Source organism: Macrobrachium nipponense, chromosome 8 (assembly GCF_015104395.2).
Source record: "Macrobrachium nipponense isolate FS-2020 chromosome 8, ASM1510439v2, whole genome shotgun sequence".
NCBI lineage: Eukaryota > Metazoa > Arthropoda > Malacostraca > Decapoda > Palaemonidae > Macrobrachium > Macrobrachium nipponense.
In genome coordinates, this window is record NC_087203.1 from 116,610,419 (window position 1) to 116,623,399 (window position 12,981).

Here is a 12,981-nt window from a genome sequence, read left to right on the forward strand (position 1 = left end):
CGCTCTCAAAAGGCGTCCTACTTGGCGCCAAAATATTGGTTGGAGCTTCACGTCTACAACAGCTTTCAAAGACGCTTCATGTCTAAAAGACGTCTCACGTCTCTCTGGCGTTACGTAACTTTCGTAAGCAACCGATCTCGCTCTCGAACCCGAAGCTTCTGTAATATGTTTAGAAGCTTCACGTCTGCATGACGCTTCTCGCTCAGCAGGGAGAGAGGACGAGACTTCTTGATTGGAAGCGCAACGTCCTTCCTACGAGGCGCTAAAACTCCCACCAGAGAGGCCAGTTGCTCTTGAACTGCCATAATAATTTTCCTTGAAGCTTCTCCCACGTCAACTGCATTGACGCCTTTCGTCATCAATCGGGGGAGAAGTAGGAAAGGGTACTTCTGCGTCCATCGTCGGGTGACGCTGACGACCACCTTCGCCTTCTTAATAGAAGAGGGAGCGTCATCTGAGAAACGCTCTGGGCTCGAATCAATTTCGGGTTCTTTCATATGACGCTTCAGAGGCCTCGATAAATTCGACTCCTTCCACCCTCGTTTAGGTGAGGGAGAGGGAGAGGATGAGAAATACTCACGGAGACGCTTTTTCTAGAGCGCACCCTTGAGCAGCCTGCCACGAAACAGAGCTAGCTGAAGGGACGTCTGACCGTTGGGGATTCCCCACGACCTCCTTAAGGCTTTCGACTTTCCTTCTCCTCTGGGCATGGGAGCTTGGAAGAGGTCTATGCCTGGAGCGTCGCAGGGACGATCAAACGCCCCCTCCACAACACTGGGGGAACTCACTTCACTGTAATGCTCACTTTCACTAGCCTACCTTGTAAGTCCGCCATTTTGGACTTCATGTCTCGAATCGTAGCTTTCAGATCGGCGATTTCCGAGGCCGATTCCGAAAGTACACTTTGTGAATGAGAAAACATAGGAGAATCTAAATCAGTAGGATTAGAATAATCAGTAAAAGGCTCAATAGGCCTTGAACTCACACCTTTCAGACGTCTAACCCTATCCCTCTCTAACTTCTTCAAATAAGAAGTTAAAGTCTTCCACTCTTCTGCATTTAATCCCTCATTCATTACAAGTATTATTAGCAGAACACTGAAACCCCCTGACATTTACGGCATACAGTGTGAGGATCAACCGAAGCTTTCGGTATCCTCACCCTGCAGCCTACATTCACACACATTCTCACACTCACATTTGAATCAGACATACTGAGAAAAATCCAAAAAGCAATTCCAAAAAACAGTCCACAGTAGCGAATGCCAAAAACACGATCCAGATACGTCACCAAAAAGCCAGAGAAACGATGATCAAAGGATGAAATAAGAATCTAAGTCAGGAGGTAATAGCAACAAATGTTGATACCACCGGCGACAGAGAAAATATGATAGAAAACGGGGATGGTTCCTAGTCCTGCCGCCCAGGGCAGGCCGGTAGATCACCTACCACCTGTAGCGAGTGGCGCGAAATTTGAATTTCTGTCGGGGACGACGGAGATCTTAGCTATGTATATATCTGACAGGTAAGTTGATTGTATGAAACTTTATATTCCCGGGGTCATGGTTTGAACTGAATTCATTTTTACCTTGTAATCGGTGGTTTTATCCTTACTGCCATCACAACTGAAACTCCGCAGTGCTTATTTGATTGTAAGTATACAAATTTTGGTCTTAATTCACTCCAAATTGCACTTGAACCACGTTGCTGTTCCTGGTTCCTAAGTACTAACTCCGCAAACACAGTTACGAGCAGCAGACGACAACAATGATTATGGGTGCAAAGCTTTATTCCCTTAATTGTTTACTTTACTCATTATTTAGTTTAACTTTACTTCAAAATGTTTATTTAATTCATGTGCAACCAAACTAACCCCGAATAATTAAAAATATTTCGGATGTATACTTACGAGCAGACAACACAAAGAAAAATGACTCACAGTTGCCAATCTATTGAAGCGTCACACATACGCTGATGCCTTTACAAACTGTTTCCATGATTCTAGTTGTCATACTAATGCAGTAATGATAAAATTGCTGTAATATGTATATATACTACAAATAGATACCCTAATTTCACTTATTTCCCCAGTTTTATGTAAGTCTCATACCCAGTTTGGAGGGTAAACACATACCAATTGACAACACTGATAAACAATTGAAGAGCACAAAACGCCGCAAAGAATGCCGTAGTCCCCTTCAATAAGTGCTGGTTAGAGGTCGGGGTTTCGATTGTTGTGATGAAAGTGCCCCAGCGTCTATGGGTACAAGTGGTGTCCAGATTTAACACAGGAAAGGGGAAGTTTATTGACACAAGCAACTCTGCAAACATCGAGATAACATCAATCTTTGAAATATTTCGAGTTGTAAGTAAAAATTTCAAAAGCGTTTAGTAAAATTTGCACTGCGTTGGCCACCCTTTTCACTATCCTCTGTTTAAAGCTTTAAATTTGGCCTTAATTTCTAACTTTGGAAAAAATACTTACTTCGAAAGGAGAGTAGAGGTCTTTAGCTCCGTCTCTCACCAACAACAAGTCGCGACTGATGCCCATCTTTGGTGTCAGTACGCATTATAAGTATTTTTTTGGAGGGTGGCCTGCCGTGACCGTCAGTGTGTTGGGTCATTCCATGCGGTTATTTACCCTAGTACCAATGTGAAAAATTTACCGAGACATTTGCGATAGGCCTAGGCCTACAGAAAACTCTAATTTCTTCACTTAGACTAAAAGTAGCTTAATGTTTGTCATTTTTTTAGGTAATATAGCCTAAGCAATTTATGTGTCACCTGAAGAAAAGCGACCCCAACACACGCTGGGGTCGCTCTCCTTCAGGTGGAAAATATTGGGGTCGGTTTTCTTAAGGTGAGGAATTAACAAGGTAAATAAAAAAGAAAGTGGGAAGTGATTTTCAGGGCACTACCGAACCTAACACAACCACCTAACCTTAACCTAGGGCCCTGAACCCCTACCTAGGCCTAGCGGGGGTGGGGGGGGGAGGCTCTGCCCCTCCTGAGACCCCCCTTAAGGCCACAATGATTTTCGGGACCGAACCTAACACAACCACCTAACCTAACCTAGGGCCCCATACCCCCTACCTAGGCCTAGCAGGGGGGCGACCCCCCCCCTTAAGGGCACTACCTAACACATCCATCAAATTAGTTTTTATTGAATATATATCTATATTTTTTCTCCTTTTTTCTATAATATTATGAGCTAAAGTGGGTCACCTGAAGATCGGAGACACCAACAAGCAGGGGTCGTTTATCTTCAGGTGGAAATTATTGGGGTTGCTTTTCTTCAGGAGGAAAATATTGGGGTCAATTTTCTTCAGGAGAGGTTTTAGGGGTCGCTAATCTTCAGGTGATCCCATTTTATACGTAGGTATTAGTAGTAGTAGTAGCACTTTACAGGGCTACCCGTCTGCTGTCTAATTTAGGTAGGTAGCCTGTTATTGAAGACAACGATTAGACATCTGTGACTATCAGTAAGAGGAGTTAATCAAATATTACTCAAATTTCTTTTCAGACATCTGATTAAACTTGAATTTTACTTACAATTTAAATTATGACACGGACATTTGCAGATCCCAATGTCAGGTAACCGAGACCTGAATAGCGTTTGTTTACATTTGCAAATGTCAAATGGATTGAAAACGAGGGGGAGCTTTAGGGTTCTACTTCTTCTTCTTCTTCTTAGTATTATTATTTCAATCATTATTAGCCAACCTAAAACCATAGTTCAAAATGTAGAGTAAATAGACGCCCGCACGTAGGGCCAAGGGGGTCACTTGCCCTCCCCCCGAAACCCTGGAAAAAATATATATAGTATATAAAAAAAAAAAAATAAAAAAAAAAAAATACACCCACAATATATTCCTTCAGTTTAAGTAAATCAAGGGTATCCTTATTATACAGTATGTAGTATTTAACCGTTATTCTTTCAAGAAATGTTGTTTCAGTTGAACAGTATATGGAACTATTAAAAAAGTCAATTTAACTGTATTTTTTTTACTTTATTGCATCTTGCTCCACTTAAATTATTGGCATTGCATTTAAGTTGCATATAATTATCATATGATATATATTATTATATATATATGATAATATATATATAGATAGTATATATAATTGTTTTAATCATTAAATAAATTCAGGTGCTGATACCTATTGTCCATAGGGTAAAAAGTGTTCGTCTGCTTGATCGGAAACTACCCATGCGTGTATGTATTAACATTTGCCCCACCCCCCTTTGGGAAATATGCTGTGGGCGCCCCTGGTAGAGTATGACAAGCAAAAGGGCCCATATACGTAGGTAGAGCAGCAAAAAAACAGAAAAAGTACATTAGGAAATATGTAGTGAATCATGACGGAGAAATTACAAAACATGTACGATCAATGACAAGGGTAAAATGAATGGGAAAAATAAAAAAGAAAAAGAAAAATCAGCAACAATAACAGCTTCACGTTCTGAAGGTCACACTATTAGGAAGATCATTCCACAATTTAGTCACAGGAGAAAAGGCAGGTGCTACTTCGTGGATGGTATAGTCTGGGATGAGTTATGGTTCCAGAGATTAATATGAAGATCAGGGATAAGAAATTTAATACAAGTGAGTTTTAATCCGAAAACTTTAGACATGCGAGAGTAAAACAAAAGGTGGATTCAATGTCGAGTGGATTTAGTGTACATAGTGTAAAATGTAACCTGTTGAAAAGAATTATTTTCTACGAGAAAGTAGAGCTGTTCTTAGACAACGAACACTTTCGAATGACTGATTTGATGTCTGAGAAAACGGTGTACTATCATGTCTTCCTGGGTGTTGATACTTTTCTGATGGAATATAGAAGAAAGTTAGAGAAAGGATAGAAACATAAGAGCAAAGTAGGTGGATAACATAAGGTTTCTTGAACAATAGAACCGGTTAATTCTTATAGGTAATGGAGGTAAAAATTACCGGTTAAAGTAAGATGAAAGACTATAATTCACACAGTAGCTAGGTGAATGTAAGATGTCGGAATCTATGCAAAAGGCTTAGAAAACAAGAGTAATGTCTGTGGGAGTGAAAAATGAACAGTATGAGTTGAATATTCAGCCAATCGTGTTTGATATTAGCGAAGTGTGGATGTTAAATGTTAAATAAAAAAAATAGTATTTGTTTAACTGAACTACTGACGTAGTAAATGTAGAGTACGAAAGGTTGAAAGTTTTGGAAATATAGACAAACAGAAAATCCTGGAAAAAGTCTTATACAAATGAAAAATGTTTCAAGGCGTTTTGATGAAGTGGGGAAAATGGAGAACAAAAGAATGATGAAAACTTTGTATAATTAGAAAGTTCTGTGAGGGAAAACAAAATAGAAACAGAAAGTGTTGAGTGAATGGAACAGAATATTTCAGCAATGGAATTATCTAGGTTTCCACCAAGGCGAGAATACTTGAAAGATCTTGGTGAGTGGTGTAGTGACAGTTGGTATGTCGACTAGAATTCCCTTATCTCAAGGATGATTTGCATCAAGTTTGGTTGATATTGATTTAGTCATTCTGGAGGAGACATCTAAAATGTGAAAACTTTACTCCAAATACACACACACACACACACACACACACACACACACACACACACACACACACACACACACACACACACACACACACACATATATATATATATATATATATATATATATATATATATATATATATATGTATACATCAACTCTATCACATTACCGTGGTCTGGGGCTTCACTGCATGTCCTGGAATTGAGAGGTCGATGGTTCGCGCCTGTTGATTGCCAATTCTATTATTGCTTGATAAATTTCCCCTCGGTTAAACATATATGAAAATATATTAATTCCGAGGTAGAGCGAATTAGATATTAAAGGACATTTGTAGTTCGATATATATATGCATCATACTACATACTATGTATATACATACATGCATGCATACAAATAGTTACTGCCACATTTACATTTTGCCATCTGAATCAAGGATGAACTAAGTGTGCAGAAAACTTACATTAATAGCTGCCATAAAGGCTCGTCATCAGTGTTGGACTCCTTATATTTACTTTCGCGGTTGTTGAAGGCTCTATGTTCCATATTTCTTCCATGGTGGGAGGATATGCTCCTTATACAAAGGGTGAATCTCCTCTCCAGAGACCAATGGCAGGAGCAAATTCAAACCTATGGGATGCAGGGAATGAAGGTAATATTATCCTCTCTTTTCTGCATGATTTGAAAATTATCAGCTGGTCACTGTGTAAACTATATACATACATACATACATACATACATACATACATACATACATACATACATACATACATACATACATATGTATATATACTATATTATGTGTACATACATACACACATACATTATATACACATATAGATACATATGTATATACTTAGTCTGTTTATACGCATATAGATACATATGTATATACTTAGTCTGTTTAGTTATAATAAAGCTCCTGAAGAGGCCTGGTGGAAAGCGAAATTATCGAGCTACTAGAGTCTTTAATTCTCCTTTCTCCTGTGGACTATATTGACATACATCACATACATATGTACATACATTATATATATGTGTGTGTTTGTGTGAATGTCTTTTTACGACAAGCTAACAACATTCTGCGAGATGCAAAATGCCAATAAAAACACAATTAACACCACAAAGCACTCCATTCTTCTCACTAATGAAAGCGGACGTCAGGTAGGGGCCATGAGGATTCATAAGGAATAAGTTGGGAACACTAGAAAACATTTCCCAGGACCTTCCCAAGACCCAAGAGACGTCCATCAGACGCCACAATGCACATGGCCGACGGGCATTCTTTTAATCGACGCGCGTCTCCTTGTCAGGAGAAATTCAAGGTTGATCATTCCTGAAGGAGACGGGAGAGAAATTCGCGTCGATCTCCAGTTTTAACCGTTTGTTTTTCTCGAGCAGGAAGAATGTGGCGACGTCATTCTCGACGGATGCACAAATCTCGGGAAAACTGAGTAAAACTGGCCATCTAGAGACACTGAGTTTGATTCTGCGTTAAGACAGTTTCAGTAATCCCAGTTAATGCTTATGGTGACCTAAGTAGTGACCTAAATTGCCTGATGGTTAAAGGGCGCGGATGGGTTGAGAGCAGGGTGGATGAGGGCCTAAGTGCAGCAAAATCATCCTAAAGGATACATACATACATCATACAATACATACGATACATACATACTACATACATACATATAATATACTATATATATATATATATATATAGATATATATATATATATATATATATATATATATATATATATATATATATGTGTGTGGTGTGTGTGTGTGTGTGTGTAATTGTAACAGCCACAATGCTCTTTTAACTTCTCAAAAACGCTTGTCACTACAAAGCCTTGAGATCCAACTTCAAAGAAATATGAAGAAATCATGATATGTTCGGTAGCGTGAAACGAACCCGCGATACCATAATCCCGATGAGGTCACATTGCCGATCTGACCGAGTAGTAAGAGGGCATTGTGGCTATTACAATTATATATGTATCTGGTAAAAATGATCGATAGATTTTACACACACACACACACACACACACACACATATATAATATATATATATATATATATATATATATATATATATATATATATATACCACACACACACAAAACAGGAAAACAGCAGTCGTTCGAGATATATTCTCAAGGAAGCAAGGGAGACGTCTTCTGGTAATTTAAAAAGGCTTTATTAAGCGACGTTTCGGGGTCCAGCCCCATCATCACGGCTGTAAAAACGATTAATACACATAAATATAATAAAAAGACTCTTCCTAATAACTAACATACATTTAAAATTCATAGAAAACCTACTACAATGCTAAGAAAATTACTATCTCAAGTGAAAGGAAGAAGACGAGTGACCAGAAGAAGAAGGAAAGGTTCCAAGTAAACATAGTTGTGCTAGGTTAAAGAGGGGTAGCGGTAGTTTGATTGTTTAATTTTGGAACTATTGTTTTTATGGAAAGCGATTCGAAGACAGCAAGCTCTTGAGGAGAAGAAGCCCGTGTAATGATTTTAAAGTGTTTGTATTCTATATTGAATTTGTATTTTTTTTAATGTTCTCGAATGTTCGAGAATTCTGGTGAAGACAACCGGACACCTGTTCTATAACTCACCCCCCTGTGGCAATCAATGCGGACTTCAAGAAGCCTACGTGAGGCCCCGACATAATTTCCCAAACTACATTTGGGACACGAAAATAAATAGACCGCATTGGAAGTCAGAAGAGGGCTCAGCTTTTCTTTATATCTAAATAAAGACCCAATAGTTAATGGGTTTCTTACGATTAGTTGGCTTTTTATGGCTGGACAATGTTCACGTATTAAACGTTTAACTTTGGTATAAAACATTGTGTCACTGATAAACGGGACACTAGCAAAGAAAGGCATTCTAGGAACAGTTGGTCTGTTATTTTTCTCTATTAATTTATTATTTAAAAACTTGGTTAGGTATTTGAAGAAAACCTTACCTGGATAGCAGTTATCGGTGAAGTACTGTTGTAAAACAGCAATCTCATTGTGAAATTCAGACCAGCCAGAGGAGAGAGAATATGCTCTGTGGAAGAGAGTATATAAAGCGTTTACTTTAAAGTTAAAACTACAAAAGCTGTAAAAATTTGTCCCTAGTCCAGTAAAAGTCTTTTTTCTAAAAATTGAGGTGTTAAAACCGTCCGTATTACGTGACACTTCTATATCTAAGAAAGAGAGCTTATCATCATTTTCATAATCAATTGTAAACTTGATATTAGGGTGGGCTGAATTGGCAAATTGTAAGAAGGAATCAGCCCTGTCTCTGTCTCGAAAAAGAATAAACGTATCATCAACGTAACGGGAGTAAAAGAGAGGATGATTAGCTAGAGGGCAATTGTCCAGCAACCGCTCCTCCAGTTCACACATAAAAATATTCGCAAAGACCGGGCCTACAGGACTGCCCATAGCCATACCATCACTTTGTACATAGGACTTCCTATTAAATATAAAGGCGGTGTCCTGCACTGCCAAAGTTAGAAGCTTCTTAAAATTGTCATAATTAAAACCATGAAACAGAACATCATTATTAGTAAAAATCTTGTTTAAAATAATTTGAATTGTTTCTTCCATAGGGATATTGGTGAACAAAGACTGTACATCAAGGCTAACCATAAAAAGATCCGAATCTTGAGACAATATTCTTTATTTAAATTGTTCAGCGTTTTTAATGGTATAATTATTATGAGAGAATTCTTTTAATAGCGATACTAAGTATTTAGCCAACTTGTAATTGGGGGCGTCATAAGATGTTAGAATCGGTCCTAAAGGAACACCCTCCTTGTGTACCTTAGGAAGGCCATAAAAAGCCAACTAATCGTAAGAAACCCATTAACTATTGGGTCTTTATTTAGATATAAAGAAAAGCTGAGCCCTCTTCTGACTTCCAATGCGGTCTATTTATTTTCGTGTCCCAAATGTAGTTTGGGAAATTATGTCGGGGCCTCACGTAGGCTTCTTAAAGTCCGCATTGATTGCCATAGGGGGTGAGTTCAGACAGGTGTCTGGTTGTCTTCACCAGAATTCTCGAACATTCGAGAACATTAAAAAAAATGCAAATTCAATATAGAATACAAACACTTTAAAATCATTACACGGGCTTCTTCTCCTCAAGAACTTGCTGTCTTCGAATCGCTTTCCATAAAAACAATAGTTCCAAAATTAAACAATCAAACTACCGCTACCCCTCTTTACCTAGCATAACTATGTTTACTTGGAACCTTTCCTTCTTCTTCTGGTCACTCGTCTTCTTCCTTTCACTTGAGGTGGTAATTTTCTTAGCATTGTAGTAGGTTTTCTGTGAATTTTAAATGTATGTTAGTTATTAGGAAAGTCTTTTTATTATATTTATGTGTATTAATCGTTTTTACAGCCGTGATGATGGGGCTTTTTAAATTACCAGAAGACGTCTCCTTTGCTTCCTTGAGTATATATATATATATTATATATATATATATATATATATAGATATATATATATATACCATATATACATATATATATATATATATATATATATATATATATATATATATATATATATATATATATACACACATATATATATATATATATATATATATATATATATATATATATATATATATCACATATATATATATACATATATATATATATACATATATATATATATATATACATATATATATATATATATATATATATATCTATATATATATATATATATATATATATACATATATATATACATATATATATATATATATATATATATATATATTATATATATATATATATATATATATATATATATATATATACATATATATATACATATATATATATATATATATATATATATACATATATATATATATATATATATATATATATATATATATATATATATATATATATATATATATATATATATATATATATATATATATATATATATAAATATAAGCGAATACCCCAGGAAAATGATAGTCAGAAATCCAAGCGCTTTCGTCTTTACTAAGACATTGCCAAGGAGCTAATGAAATACAATTGGAGAGAAAGGTCTCAGGTACACAACAAGATCAAGAATACCGTGTGATATCTGGTAATCCTGGATTATCTCTTATAATTTTTACCCTTTTGACAATTAACCATCTGGTATTCTTAATCTTGTTGTGTACCTGAGACCTTTCTCTCCAATTGCATTTCATTAGCTCCTTGACAATGTCTGAGTAAAGACGAAAGCGCTTGGATTTCTGACTAACATTTTCCTGTGGTATTCGCTTATTTAATGAAGTCACGTGCATCTACTGTGATTTTTAAAGCACACACACACACACACACACACACACACACACACACACACACACACACACACACACACACATATATATATATATATATATATAATATATATATATATATATATATATATATATACACATCACACATCACATTATACGTATATATATACCTACATAAACATAAAAATGGCAATAACAGCAGGCACAGAAGGGCGATTCACAACGACCAGTGAAGACCATCCTTGTATTTAAATGTTCTGTAAGAACTAATGGAGTTCCCTGATGTTTAACAGACCTCGAAATTAATGGGAAAAATCCTATTTATTTATTTACTTATTTATTCATCGTGCAAGCTTCCTGGCGGAACCAAGCGTCCAGTAGGAGGGGAGGGACTTCTGTTCCCGGAGTTCCTTCCTTCTGCTGGCTTACGGAACTATAGGACCTCCTCTTCCTCCTCCTCCTCTTCGTTCTCTGAGACTAAGTGATGGCTGCTAGCGGTTGCCTTGCCGCATCTCGAGTCAGTTTTTGTCGTGCAGTGGTGGGAGGAGGTATTACGCAGCTGGCGCTTCGGATGAACACGATCACGTGAGTGTATAGTTGTCTGTCATCTGTCACTGCAGGTGCATAGGTTTCCTATTTCAATATATTCACCGGGTTTCTCTTATGTTTTTTGTAGAGCGAACAACCTCTAAAAATACGTCCATTACCCGAAAGTAAGATTGATGGGACATTTGCTATGAGGTACCATAACTATTAAAAGATTTTAATCTTAAAAGTATACGTAGACAACCGTGCATTTCCATGTGAATGTCAACTTTGACTTCCAAACCCCAAAGTATCAGTGAGCGATTTCAACGCCTACCTAAGATCCAGAGAAATGATATGTCAGTTTTAACTTCCAAAGTCAAAGAATCTTTGAGCGATTTCAACGACGGCCTAAGAAGTGATCCCAAAATTCGAGAACCGGGTAAATATGTCAGCAGTTTTAACCTGTCATATTTTCGACAGATAATGCCATGTCAAGATAGCACCAATAATGCATTGAGGAGAGAGAGAGAGAGAGGGAGAGAGAGAGAGAGATGGAAGACGAGAGAGAGAGAGAGAGAGAGAGAGAGAGTGGAAAACTGCAGTATATGAAGAATTCAACTAAGCTAATCATGACATGACTTCAGAATGGAATGAGGGAGAGAGAGAGAGCGCAAACTGCAGTAAATGAGGAATTGTGCCAACCTAAGCGTGACTGCAGGAAGGATCCCTCATTCTCTTAAGATAAATGAACAAGCACCGCAAACATTCCCACGTGGAGCGGCGAATTGACGCGTCTCTTAGAAAATGAGTCTTTACAGGCCATAAATACCTGTCACTGTGCACACAAAGCCCGTCCAAGATGGGAAAGCTAAAGATCTGTGATTACCTCGAGCGTTCCAGCATCATTTCTTCAGAGAATCTCGTGAATGTTCCCACGAAGGGGGTTCTCTTTCCGATTTCCATATTTCAACGGTTTGCAACATCTGCATGACGGTTGGCGAGGAAACGGGAAATGGGAGGAATTTCGTGTGGGAACATCGTTAGGATATTTCTAAATTGATCTCGACTTTCGAGTTAATTGGCATTTCTTTTATTTATCTATTTTTTTAGCGTACATTGGGAGTTTTGCCGGCAGATGTCTACATGTGAAAAAATATTGCAGAATAAGGCACAAATTCATTCGTTAAAGTAGATCTGTAAAAGTAGCCAATTGATTACTTTATTATTTATTATTTTTTTTTTTTGCTTTATCACAGTCCTCCAATTCGACTGGGTGGCATTTATAGTGTGGGGTTCCGGGTTGCATCCTGCCTCCTTAGGAGTTTATCACTCATATTATTATTATTATATTATTACTTATTATTATTATTATTATATTATTATTATTATTTTATTATTATGATTATTATTATTTTATTATTATTATTATTATTATTATATTATTAAAAATGGTTGCAGCTTCAGCACTATTTTTAACAAAACTTGCCTACGAGAGGGTCTCCTACCGAAATATTATTATTATTATTATTATTATTATTATTATTATTATTATTACTCAGAAGATGAAACCTATTCATA

At 36.8% G+C, this 12,981-nt stretch overlaps 2 protein-coding genes across 5 annotated transcripts in view; one reads left to right on the forward strand and one right to left on the reverse strand.

Annotated features, from left to right (window-relative positions):
• LOC135222977 (tRNA:m(4)X modification enzyme TRM13 homolog) overlaps positions 1 to 12,981 on the reverse strand; it is a 93,315-nt gene that overhangs the window by 27,445 nt on the left and 52,889 nt on the right. The window contains exon 1 of one of the 4 annotated variants that reach the window (XM_064261464.1): positions 3,552 to 3,706. The exons of 1 other annotated variant lie outside the window; for it this stretch is intronic. The gene's annotated coding sequence lies outside the window, so the exon portion shown is untranslated. Of the gene's footprint in view, positions 1 to 2,133; positions 2,270 to 3,224; positions 3,366 to 3,551; positions 3,707 to 12,981 lie in introns of those variants that run through there. 2 more of the 4 variants (XM_064261465.1, XM_064261466.1) reach the window with 2 other exon arrangements.
• LOC135222976 (uncharacterized) overlaps positions 11,407 to 12,981 on the forward strand; it is a 46,965-nt gene continuing 45,390 nt past the window's right edge. Inside the window, exon 1 of the mRNA XM_064261462.1 lies at positions 11,407 to 11,460. The gene's annotated coding sequence lies outside the window, so the exon portion shown is untranslated. The remainder of the gene's footprint in view (positions 11,461 to 12,981) is intronic.